Source organism: Halictus rubicundus, chromosome 2 (assembly GCF_050948215.1).
Source record: "Halictus rubicundus isolate RS-2024b chromosome 2, iyHalRubi1_principal, whole genome shotgun sequence".
Lineage (NCBI taxonomy): Eukaryota > Metazoa > Arthropoda > Insecta > Hymenoptera > Halictidae > Halictus > Halictus rubicundus.
The window spans coordinates 3,914,629-3,927,788 of NC_135150.1; the positions used below are offsets into that span (position 1 = coordinate 3,914,629).

The 13,160-nt window shown below is 34.6% G+C and overlaps 1 long non-coding RNA gene across 1 annotated transcript in view; it reads left to right on the plus strand.

The window, feature by feature from the left end:
* Window positions 1–13,160, plus strand: part of LOC143364171 (uncharacterized) — a 432,692-nt gene that overhangs the window by 184,885 nt on the left and 234,647 nt on the right. The window contains exon 3 of the long non-coding RNA XR_013084010.1: window positions 1,746–1,804. This is a non-coding gene — a long non-coding RNA (uncharacterized LOC143364171). The remainder of the gene's footprint in view (window positions 1–1,745; window positions 1,805–13,160) is intronic.

The window sequence follows — 13,160 nt, forward strand, 5'->3', positions numbered from 1 at the left end:
AGACACAACAATTGAAACTTCGTTGATGTTGAAGCATTTGTTCGACATTTTTGTTGTCGCATTTTATTAGTTCAAACGTAAGCTTTTACGTTTGAAAACTTTTCTTTATCTGTTCTCATCAGAACTTACTACGTGGGAACGTTGTTTCAGAAAGTTCCGCGGTCTGTGTTTTAAATAGAACCTATTAAAAAGTTCCATAACTCTCTCGGTGTCTGGTAAAATGGCTGATACACACTAGTGGCTTCGTTCTAGCTGCAGAATGATCGATATGTATCGGATAAATTAATATTACCGTTCAATCTCATATTGAAACTATCCCATCTGTAGTATTTATTTGTTTATAACAAAAGTCAATTGAAAAGTGATTTGCAATGAACTTCGTTTAAATTCTCTTTGTAATATCAGAAATACAGATAAACTTACATCTAACGCAATAAATGTTTGCAATGCGAGCCGACCGTAAACAATTGAACATAGCACAAGTGTTTACAACAATGCGCTTATAAAAGCCGACCAAAAACTGACAAGCGCGCATCCATTGACAGTCAAATACTATGATTCTACAAACGAGCGTTAAATTAACCTATGTTTTAATTTAACCAAATACGTTAGTAAGTGTACTGCAAGAAATTATACAAAATCCACTTATAAGGATATATTTGAAACTCTGTTTTCCACATAGGTTTTTTATTTCCACCCTGGGGGAGTGGGGGGGGGGGGGTACTTTTACCCCATACACTTAAAATCAACTATAAAAAAAGCAGCTATCTTTTCAAAATACAAGTTGAGTTATTTTCAATAATTTGTGAGTAAACTTGAATTTAAATGTTACAGTGAAATTAATCTTCAACTATACATTATATAACTTAGAATATAATTCTTAGAAGAAATACAATGTTAGGAAAATGAAAATGAGTTTCCTTCTATATCAATTAATGTTAATGTTAAAGAGTGTCTCATGTAATTTGTAATTACTTTGCGTTTTATTCCCTCTTCGTTGTCGATTGGCTTAGGTTTTTTGTTCACTCATTAGTTTAAAGTCAAAAATAGTGCCATTTAAAAGAACTTCAACTTTTCATTGAAATGGAACATTTTTATCAAATTCCTAATGATACAATTTGTAGATCATTGAAAACTGATTAACATTTGTTCGAAAAATTTCTTGTGATATTATCAGTTTTATACTATTTGATTCCCATCTTTGGAAATTAGAAATTACGTTTTACCATACGTAATCAAATATTCTCTTTAGCATAAAATTTTCAGTTTACTACGAAATTTTATAGTCAAGAGAGTGGCATTATTTCTAGATATTATTTCAGATCATATTGTAGTTTGCAGGGTGCTTTGAAACATTCCTATAATTTAATTTGTTCGTCATGTTACAAGAATTTCTGAATAAAGAGGTTATTGAAAGGTATAATAAAATCACAAGGAAAATTATGTTGACTAATACGAATGAAGTATTTAAATATTTTTATTTCTTTGTAACTACATTTCAGAAAAGTCTTTACTATTTAACAAAAACGATTTTCATTTGAATCTTCTTCAGAAGTTCAATGTATCAATGAATACTATAAAATGCTTTAAGCGAAGTATCTATCATTATTATTCTATAAAAAATATTGCAAGCCTGCTATATTCGAAGTGATAAAATTCTTGTCAACCTATCGTATAGAAAGCTACGAAATTAGAACGTTCCGAGCTCGATTAGTAGTAATCGGTCTCGTTTTCACATTTTTCAGAGAATCGGTGACGACCAATTACATTGAAGAAGGATCTGTCCTATAAGCCCCTCGATGTGGTAAGTTCCGACGGTTTTTAATTTCGCGAAGTAACGAGGATTTAATTCATAAAGTGTTGCCTCCAAATGGCTGGGACTTTAACGAGCACATTAAAGTGGTTTCGAGCCACGCCGGAACTGGTACGTATTACGTACTCCGGAGGCTGTCGGCCGTTAAACTTTGCAGGAAGAAATTTTTTAACACGAGGAATGAACTTCTTTAATTTTACGTTATGAAATATACGGAATATCATTCAGAATTAGAGGCGTGTTCTATCCGAATTGATGAATCTGAACGTCCTACATTTTTAATTTGCAAATCTTTTCGCGAGTGCCGACGTATGTTAAACATTTTGACATACATGTTCACATGTTACCCAATTACACAGTTTAAATCTTGTGTTGAAATTTCCCTCAAAATTTCGCTGGGAGTTGAAAATTTCTAAGATCTCCAAGATTTAAAATTCTTGGTGACAAAAATAGATTCGAACGTATTCCAATCTTCTTTCTTTAATCATTAAATCCGCCACACTTCCTTCCAAATTCAGAATTAAAATTTAACTTGTTAGTAAACTCTTTGAGAACGAACGTCGACGTAATGCTGGTATTAGAACTATGCATCTAATTTTTAAGGTTGCAAACAAATAATTTAATTATGTACCTAGCAGAAGACTAGGAAATTATTAAGAGTTATTGTCTTCTATTATTCTTTCCTTTGTCTTCATGAAACCTTGTTCGTATTTATATTTGTTCCATAAATACATTTGTTACTAGTTATTGAAATGAACAAATTTTATTCTTTATTTTCGATTTGTTTTTTCATGCAGAATTACCCTCCTCTCGGTTATTCCACCGATGCTGAGACACCCTGCATAAAAATTATCATTGATTCTAGAAATTCCCAAGAATCTACATCTCAATCGTGAAGGCTTAATTCTCTATTTTGCATCTGTTAAACTTTTTGACATGCAAAAACTTATGCTGCAACGATGCAATTGTCCCGTTTTTCCAGTGATCTGTGTCTGCTCAGTTAGGTGCCCCGACTAACGTATTATGAATAAGTTGGAATTGTTGTAGCTAATTTTTATTTAATTATATTTTTGAAAAAGGTATGAGCTCGTGACATGAAGTTTGATGGAAGTCATCTGTAACTTAAGGCAAGTTAAGGGCGGGACGGGTACCGAAACCATCTTGAAATTAACCTACTTAAAACTACTAACGGTGGACCGTAATTCTTGCTTTCCCGAAGTAATGTCGCTTTTAGTGAATATAAATTTCTTTTTTAATAACCTGTCATTTTTCTACACGTGTTCATTAACGTAAATGCGACAATGACAAATTGTGCCGATTTGGGGAATGCAAGTAACGAGGAGTATCAATTCTTAAGCGACTTTATCGAAATTAATCATTGCGACAGGACCACATTTTATACACATATTTATATGTAAGTATAGATACAAAGTATAATGACAATGACGCATTTAGAGAGATGCGTATAACGAAGGTATTCATTTTAATTACACAAATGAAAACAGCTTAAGATCTGAGAAAATAATGAAATTGTAAATTTTATAGAATATACCACTCATAGGAAACTATAAAATAAATACAATTAGATTCATTTGATGAGATTATGTATTTTAATATTTCTTAACCCTCGGACTCCTGCGAGTTCCAGGCCTATGCTATAGTCATTTCTGATCCACGCCGATATTTCACTACAGTTCCCTTTCGATATAAGGCGATGGCTCGGAATCTTTCTGCTTGCATAGGTATATTTACACAATATGTAGTAAAATTGGTAATTTTCCAAAAAGTAAATATAATGCATTGATTAGGATTAATATGTAATTATCGAATGTACTTTCGGTTTGGGACTTGTTACTTGTCGGGAACTGTTAGGTAAGTTAATATTTAATATGCGAAATGCAGCGATGAATTGTAACAGCATTATACTGTACAGCGGAAGGGTTTTCTCAAGAGATTGAAACGTGTAATGTAGAAATGGTTTATTGACTGCTCTCTCTCTCTCTCTCTCTCTCTCTCTCTCTCTCTCTCTCTCTCTCTCTCTCTCTCTCGCTCTCGTATGAACATTAAATGGTTCTTCCAAAATGGATTATTCGAAAATGAAGGCCCGTTGTCCGCAGTTTTTATATATTTGCCTTTGTTGGAGGAACGACACTTTTTTCTCGCGTAACGGACATACAATGCGTGTATACATGATTGTGCAAGGTGTTTCTTTTACAATACGAAATGTAACAAATATAACTAGACGACTCATTTCCTGAATAAGTAAGAAATAAATAGTAACGTTAGTGAGCACCTTTTACCAAAAATTTGAAAAACTTGGCGCAATATTTATGTATGATATTTGTTACATAGCCTCTTTCAATAATAAAATAAATTTTAGTTATTTTTATTACACAAAAATAAAATTTGAAATAACAGTTCAAAAATTTTTTAACGTTTTCATTGATAAATGCTACGGATTTCCGCTTTCTGGATAATTGTAAATTAACTTACATTTGAGTCATGAGTGTATGCGTTAAGACTATGAAGTACAGTGTTGTAAAACGTCGTATAAAATTTTTGCTATTGACAGAAGTGTTAAGTTGTAGTTAACAATTTTCAAAAAATCTCTTACAAGATGTTTTAAAGCATATCTGTACTTCGACACAAACGCAGTTAATATGATATTTCCTCGGGAAGTCCAAGAGCGGGTGAACACATTTTATAGAAAGTCGAAAAATTATGCTCCCATTTCCTTTCAAAGTGAAACAAGGGATGTTCTTTCAATACGTTACATAACGATAGTAAATTTTCCGCTTTGAAGGTTCTCATGCTCTTAACTGAAGTGGAACACCTTGCGTCCCGAACAGTATTTCTTTGCCAATATCTTGTAAGCGTAATAAGGCTCGCTGCTCTTACGGGGAGAGTCATATTTACGTGCATTATCGATTCCGCGAGAATGTAGCTGCTCATCTTTTCAGAAGTTACTCCCGTAAGAGAATTTTTCTGCGCCATTAAATTTTCATGAAAATGCATGAAATTTAATGCTGGATTTGGATAATACATTCGCTATCGGTATAGAGCGTACATAATATATAAATTTTCCAGGTCGTCGTTTTATAAAAGTGATATTCCTGTATCCTTGCATGTAGATGTACGATAAAATAATGTTTTTGAATAACTCAAGTAGAACTTCAGAAAATTGACACTAGAACTACCGAGCACCAAATGCAACTCGTACATACTGCTGTATAATACGTTCTTTATTCTAATATATGCTTCAATAAATATGTTGATTACAAAATTTCTCATGAAAACATTTTTATAATGTCAATCATTTTAAAAACGAAAACCAGAAACAAATAATTTCAACCCATCTGGTAGCTCTAGTATCAACGCTCCTCCATGGTGGAGGTGGAAGTCCTTACGCCAGGTCAATCACGGAAACTTCGGGAAATTTTGGAACGACGGGACCCCGGTGCAGTGTGACGAAGAGGCCCGAGTGGCCTGCACATGGTGGTACAAAATGGCCCCTTGCCCGATTGGACGGATGACCATCGGCTTCAGACCTTGAATCCGTGACTCCTAAGTACCTTTCGTCCGGCACCCTTTAGAAATTACAGATTTCTAAAACAGTGAGACTCGTGTTTGGTCTGAGCCAGATGGCCCAAGGGGCTGCGAACGCGTGTTTCAGACCCTCACGGGCCTTGAGGATGACAAGGGCGTGACGGTTGAGGCTGTAAGGTTTGGCCTTCGAGATTCTAGTTGAAGTATCTTCGGAGTTACAGTGAAAGTTGTAAAACATATGATAAAGCTATTGTCGCGCGGAGTAGCAGATGTCCGGTCACGTCTCGAAACCGAACATTATCACAATTTCATTATTCACAATTTTCAGAAAATTTGAACGTGTAAAATGATACCATAAAACAGATAACTACATGCAATCGAACATTGTATACGTTGCATGCATTATATAGTGATTATATCTGTTATAACTATACGATTTAAGATTTAAAAAGGCATGTAACCGAAGCCATCTTCAAAGCAAAGATTAAATTATGCTTTATTAACGTACACAATGCTTTCAGTATCCAATTCGTGTCCAGGATTGCTTTTAATGAAATGTCCATTATTTAAAATACAATTAAAATAACGTTTCATAATTTTAGTCAATAAGTTCATTAAATATTCTCGTCATCCTATATTTCTCATTGTGTATTATGACTGCTTTTCCTACTTTTATAAAATTATGAGGTTTTGGATTTAAATTTTATACTGCCAAATTTCATTTTTGTGATCATCTTCCATAATGATCTAGAAACATGTGATAAGCATCATATAACATGTTTGGGTGATCAAAGCACTTTTAATATTCTTCGTTTAATACTTTTTGTCGCGAATTATTTCATCTTTAGCTTTCACTATAATGTTTATTCTTAATACTTTGGGATTGTTAGAGTAACATATATATTAACAATAAGTATAAAATAGGTATACAATTTACAATATACTAAAAATAAGCACAAAAATTCACGTTTTTATTACTAATATTAGTTTATGGTTTCACAACATTTTTTAGGCACGAGTTCTTAACGAAAAATTTAAAATGTAAGAACTTTAGAAAATTTATGTTTGTACTTCGCATGTAGTTCAGAAAATTTGAGTATGAATTTCGGCCAGGTGCGCGTATGTAGTGCTCAATTAGACTCAGTTGACGTGTCTGATTATTCTTTGCAGTTTCTACTTACTGTGAGCACGAGAGCCTGTATACAGCTCGCTTTTTAATACTGCTTTGTTCAGTAGTCTATTCATGTACATTTGCAATTTATTCTTTCGTGTAGATTCACCTTTTTTCATTGCTGTATATGTAAATTAATTTCTCTAACTCAATTCAAGAGCGATTAATCACTTTAGTCAAAGTGCTATCTAGAGAATAATTATTAGAATCACATTTTTGATAAAAAAAAAAATCAATAATGTTCTGAAATATACTATAAATATACAATTAGGTTAGCTACTAAATTCTTAACATCTATTCTTTTACGTGATCTTCTTTTCTTCCTACAAGCTGTATTTGTTGGCCATATTTGTTGATCGACGATATGATTCGAGAGTTCTTATTTCTGATGATAAAAAGCAAATTTTATGTCATTTTCTTTTGTCAATTTCTGTGGAAGGGGATTGTTCTGCAACATTCTAAGTAGTATTAAATAATATCAGCGCTTAGTAATACCACGTTTGTTTTTATATACATGTCTCAAATTCTTCAGATTTAGAATACTCTTTTGTTAAATTTTTAAAAGCATTTTTAGAATGCAATATATGCAAAGTATGTTTTTTAACATTACTTATTTCTAGGAACTGTGTTTAATCATTGCCAGTCAGTTCTACTTACATAATTTATGTATACTTAAAATTATTCTGTATGGCATATATTCTACTAATTAAGGTCTTTCATTTACCTTGCTAACAAAATTGGTCATATATAATGACTCGTTAAGCAGAATCTCCATGATTTGTTTACAATTCTTAAACATTTTATATTCACGTGTATATGCACGTTGCATTTTAACTGACAATAATTATTTGAATTGTAGTTTGGCATAAAACATCGTTGCAAATTTCTCTCAACGTATCACTGATTTTGCAGTTTTAAATGACAAAAGAGAACAACAACATCTTGTCGAGTGTAGCTAAGCTTAAGAAAAATTAAGAAAAATAGTTTAAAGCATTAAATGAATAATTGATAGCGAATAGATCCGTCCGATAACTATATTTCCAGCAATTAATAATTATTTTCGCGAATGAAGCTAGTATACACTCGACTGGTTTTTGAGCAGCAGAATTTCAGCTTCGTTTGAATGAGTACTCGCAATGCAAACTCATTTACTGTGAAATGCTGACTGCCGACAGAGGCCGGTCCGACCCTTTTGTGGTTCAAATTACACGCAGCCTTGCAATTACAAGGGTTAAGACGTTTCCTCGAGCAGTATTTCTAGCGACCATCGATCGACAGGAAGCAACACTTAAAGGTGATGAACAGCGGCCGCCGCTGTTGACTTAACGTTATCTACCGCCGCGCCGTGGACTTCATCCATTCACCCTAAATGTCTGCATTTCTTTCTAACCCCGGTGCTTACTTTCTCCTTCCCCCGGCGTTATCCCCATTTTCCTCGGTTGCTCTTTCTTCTCGCAGCTTCAGCTACCCTTTACTCTTGCGTGCCTCAACCGGAAGTACGTCGGGGCTGACCCACATTCGGCAACAATGGCCACACTCAACTGGCTGCGCTCAGGTCGACGCCGTAACTGCAGCAAGAGTTGCCTCGTTTCAGTCTCGATTCTCCGAACGACTTTTCTTTTTCTCACTTCTTTTGTTTCCACTATTCCCCCCCCCCCCCCCCATCACCCACCCACCCCACCCTGTCCGGCCCTACGAGGCGTGCTTCTTTTTTAAATAATTTCAAGCGTACCTCGCCTAATTCACATTCCCCGATGCGAAAGGAACTTTCACGGTTCGTTCGAAGATAGATCGCGAATCCCTGAATTGGCTTAGCTAGCCGGCCGCATTAAGAAACCCCCATTTCGAATTCATTCACGCTTGCCTACGGAGCTACTCTCCCTATAGAGACCTGGTAATTTTCCAATTAGACCTACCGGATATAGCCGTGATTTTAATATCGGACTTCTCCGTGGGAGAAACGTGTATTATCTATACATATTATACATTTTCTGAATATACCTACCTTATTAATATTCATTTTTCTTCCGCAGTTTCTTCCTTTTGCATTTCGCTCGCGTAAGTTGCTATCAACCTCTCACCTTACAATTTTATTTCAAGGTTTCAGATTACCTATCTACTACGTACCTACTATTTCACTTCGTCCGACGATCTAATTACACGTCGATGGAAAATAGAATATCTCTGTTGCTTTACAATCAATGCGAGTTGATTAGATTGCTATACCATACAGTGGCCCGCGAAAGTATTCGAACGCCCTTGAAATCGAAATAACTTTTCTAAAATTGGACCAAACGACTAGCCATTTTCTGAGCAATTAAAAGCATTGATTTACTAAATGACGTGAAAAAATATTTTGAGAAAATTGCAATTGGTAGGTGTTACGTGAAAAAATAAAAATGGCACTGTTTAGAACTTTCTTATTTGAACCCGTAATGAAAATGTGAAATATGTGTTTCATGTATCTGTACGTTAGTTATACACATGCTGAAAATTTCATCAATATCGGATGACATCAATTTTTTAACCGGGCACAGTGAAAATTTAAGAGAAAATCCAATTGCTATTAAAATCCAGAACTGGTATTATGTGTAGTGTTCTGCAAAAAGAGCTGCAATAATTGTTTGGTTGATATTAGGTTATCAATCATATTTAAAGAAAAAGTGAAAATTGCAAGATGTAACATGCATATTGAACTGTTTACTTAAGTCGGTGAATCTTGTACTATACAGGGTGTCCCAAGGTAAGTGCTGTTTGATATAACTCCTGAACGGTATGGGATAGGGCAAAGATGTAGATGGACTTTTATCGTCATTTTCTATGTAAAATGTCACTGTAACAAAAAATGTTTATCTTTTTGTTTTCAAGGTTATTTCAAGGTCAATTCGTATATTTTTATTATGGAATTCCATATTTTCGTTTCGATATTATAAAAGTATAGAAAAAAAACAAGTTCGGCATTCGTCTTTGAAATGACCTTGAGGTAATCCGAGGTTGCAAAAATGAACAACTTTTAAAATCGACAGCTCAGTCGATTCGTCGATAACGAGTATTCTAGAATTGAGGTATGTCTAATTTACTGTATCACGATTCAGGTGGCTGCAGTCATTTAATAAAACACGAAACGTTGCTGTTTCATACCGCCATTAAAGATCTCACGAGTCTGCAAGAAGGAAATCGTAAAGATTTTATGGCTATACATCAGCACGTTGAACACTTAACATCTCTACGCTCTGAATTACTATTCTCTGCCCTCTGTATCTTGCCCCCTCGCTACCCTATTTCTTGCTCTCTCATTCTCTCCCCCCCCCCCCCCTTCCTCTCGCCTCTTCTTGTCACCTATATTCTCCAAGTTTACGTTTCTTTAAACTAGTCATTGAACTTCTCCACATTAGTACAAAATTATATAGTCTAACTCTTCTTAGTTTAATTTCCATTACATATAAATGATAATATATCTTTGAATAATATACTTATAGATAATTATACATAACACGTTACAAATTATTTGTAATTTGTTTCGATGGGTTGTATTTGTGACATGCGTAGAACATTTTTGAAAAACGTCTTCATAAGTTTCAACGGGAATGGATAAAGAGTAATTCTAAGATGTAGTAATTTTAGTTTGAATAGAGCTTACACAGTATCAAAATATAGATCCTCTTATTACAGGAACATATATTTCGTTCATCGATATTAAAAGAGTCGTCCGTTATTGTAACAAATACTAAATAATATTCAATGTGTATAACAATATTAAATAATTATTGAATTTCTTTGTAACACGCAGATAACTCATGATTCAAACCGTGCTTAGCTTCTCTTATGGAACCTTTTTCAAAAAATGTTTGAAACTAATTTGTTTTCATGGAACATTTATTATACTGATTCGAAAATCTCTATTGAACTAGAATAATCTTCGAAGAATCTCCTAAGTTATTGATACCCGTGCGAGTTCTAAGCCTACGCCAGCGTCATTTCTGATCCACACTAATATTTCACTAATACAGTTTTATTTTGATATAAGACGATGGCTCGGGACCGGCTTAGGTCGTATTTCGGATGAGGGTACCTATGCGGCTTGACTTTGTTGAGAATGTGCGAGGCCGAGCAGCGATACAATCCTTCAGCGATATTTTTCATTGGAAAAGGATCGAATATGTTGATGGTTGTTGGATGAATTATTTGGAAATTTTCTTTGATAGCTTCACTTTGAGAGCGTTGTCTTATGTTGGAATAAAATTGTACATATTGACGGTCGCTCGAGCTTATCAGCATCGCTACCGCGACGGGTCAGGAATGTCCTCGGCGTAGCATACAAAAGGTTAATACTTTTTCGGTTAGAGATACTCTAACAACCAGTACCTATACTTCGAGTTAATATCTGCCTAGCGGATCCTGTCACTTAGCACATACCTTCCTGCATATACTACTAATACCTCCCTAACAATGTTTACGTACCTGTATCGGTTCATGATTCCGTCTGTACGGTGAATTGAATCAATACAATTCATAGACATTGTACCCCAGATTATAACTGACCCACCACCCCCTCTTGCCGTTGGTTTAATGCGATTTCGTCGATACTCTCCGCCAATACAACGTCTGACGCATGTTCCCCGTCGGGTCTATATGTATTAAACTTCCATTCATCTATAAATATCACTTTTAACTCTTTACGCGTCCAATACAAATCAGTTTTTGCAAAGTCAATTCTGCCTCCGCCTATTCTTCTCTGAAATAAATGGCTTCCTCCTCGTAATTCATTCCTTTAAGCCAAACTCATTAAAACGTCCAACTGTTCCTACACTTACTGGTTTATCATGATCCGATGATACGTCTGCATAGATTTCCAATGTAATTTCAAACCTAGGTTTCTCTGATAAGCGATATATTTTTTGTCCTTTCTAGCATTTTTTTAGATCTTTTTTTTTTTGTCAAGAAGCATAATTATAAAAATATTTTTTAAAAACTTCCGCTGCCGTCTGCCGCTATACTTCTAGCGAATGTATCCATCTCCAATTATTGTGAAATCCACGTAGAAAACGTTTCGTCGATAGCATTGTCAAATGTAATTAATATTTATATTTCTTTCATTGATTTCGTGTCAACGTTCGATGTTAACGATCACAAATACATGGAATTCAACCATCTGCAAACACGACGTATATTTACCTTACATATCTCTGCTAGAAAATTGAGTATCAGTTCTTTTTGCATTTCACTCGGGTAATGTGGAATTAACAGTCGCGGCCGAGAGAATCGCAGTGCGTAATAAACATTAATATTTGCCAACGGGACAATCGCAGTGCACAATAAACATTGACATTCGCCGCAGTACAATCGCAGCGCGTAATAAACACTTGACATTTGCCAACGTGGCAATCGTAATAGATAACACACATGAATAGTTACGAATTGACAATCACGCGGAATGCGCGCATCGATAATTTTTAAAGGCGTATTTGTATATCGAAAAAAGAAATGTTCGCCTCTTTATACGAAAAACAAATAGAGCGAGAACTGTTTCGAACGATATTCGATATTGGTGCTGGTTAGAAGCACTCGAAACACTGAATTCGTATATATTAGCTCGCTGCATACTATTGTAATCTACAAATACTATTGTAATCTACAGGTTCATTACATAGAGTGTCTTGCTATTCGTAGCAAAAAAGATTTCAGAGGGCATTTGAATGTCATCGAGTGGAGCATATTTTGGTATTGTTAATTTTTTGATAAGTGGACGCGTAAAGGTCATATGAAGGTCAACTTTGTTTGTTTAAATGGAATAGAGTATTTTTTAATACATCAATGGATGCAGCTCTACATTCGTTGTAGAAAAGTATTAACCTACTTATACCGAGAAGTTAATAGTTTACGAGATATTTCCGTTTAAATAATTCTAAGTCGCCTAATATTATTATTAATAATAATAATAATAATAATAATAATAATAATAATAATAATAATAATGTGTTACGGAAAGAAAAGTTCTCTTTGTTGCAAATTTCCACATGACAACAGCCAAAGAATTGTCTCACCCTATTATATAACTAACATGGTAGTGAATGTGTTGATAAGGCAGACAGAGATATGCTAGATGATAGACTATAGACTAGAGGTCTCTAGAAGAATAATTTCCTTCGCCATTTTAAAGATTTTCGTAAAAAAAGAATATATTTATTCTTACTGCTTTTTCCGGGCAATGTGGTCCTGTACAACCACTAGTAATCTCTTTATGTCCCCTGCGAGGGGACATTTGAGTGGTTTGCTAGATTTACGATGTCCCCTCAGCGGGGACATCCGAGTGCAAGGAGTTAATAAATCTTGGGGTCAAGTAGGCCAAAATAAATACCTCAAAAATGGCACAGTACCACTCGAGCGTATCGTAAATCCAGATACGATATCCAGAGAATTCTGGGTAAGCATTATTGACAGATCCTTGCGGATTTCAGCAAATAAATAAACTGAGAGAATAATATGCCTAGATATCCGATTTTTAACACTAACATTTAAAATTTAACAACCTAATAGAAGAAAAAATAGATTGTTAAAATATATATTTAACTAATGTCGTCTTCTTGAAAAAATTGAATGAAGATCTTGAATAAATTGAATATAAAGGGT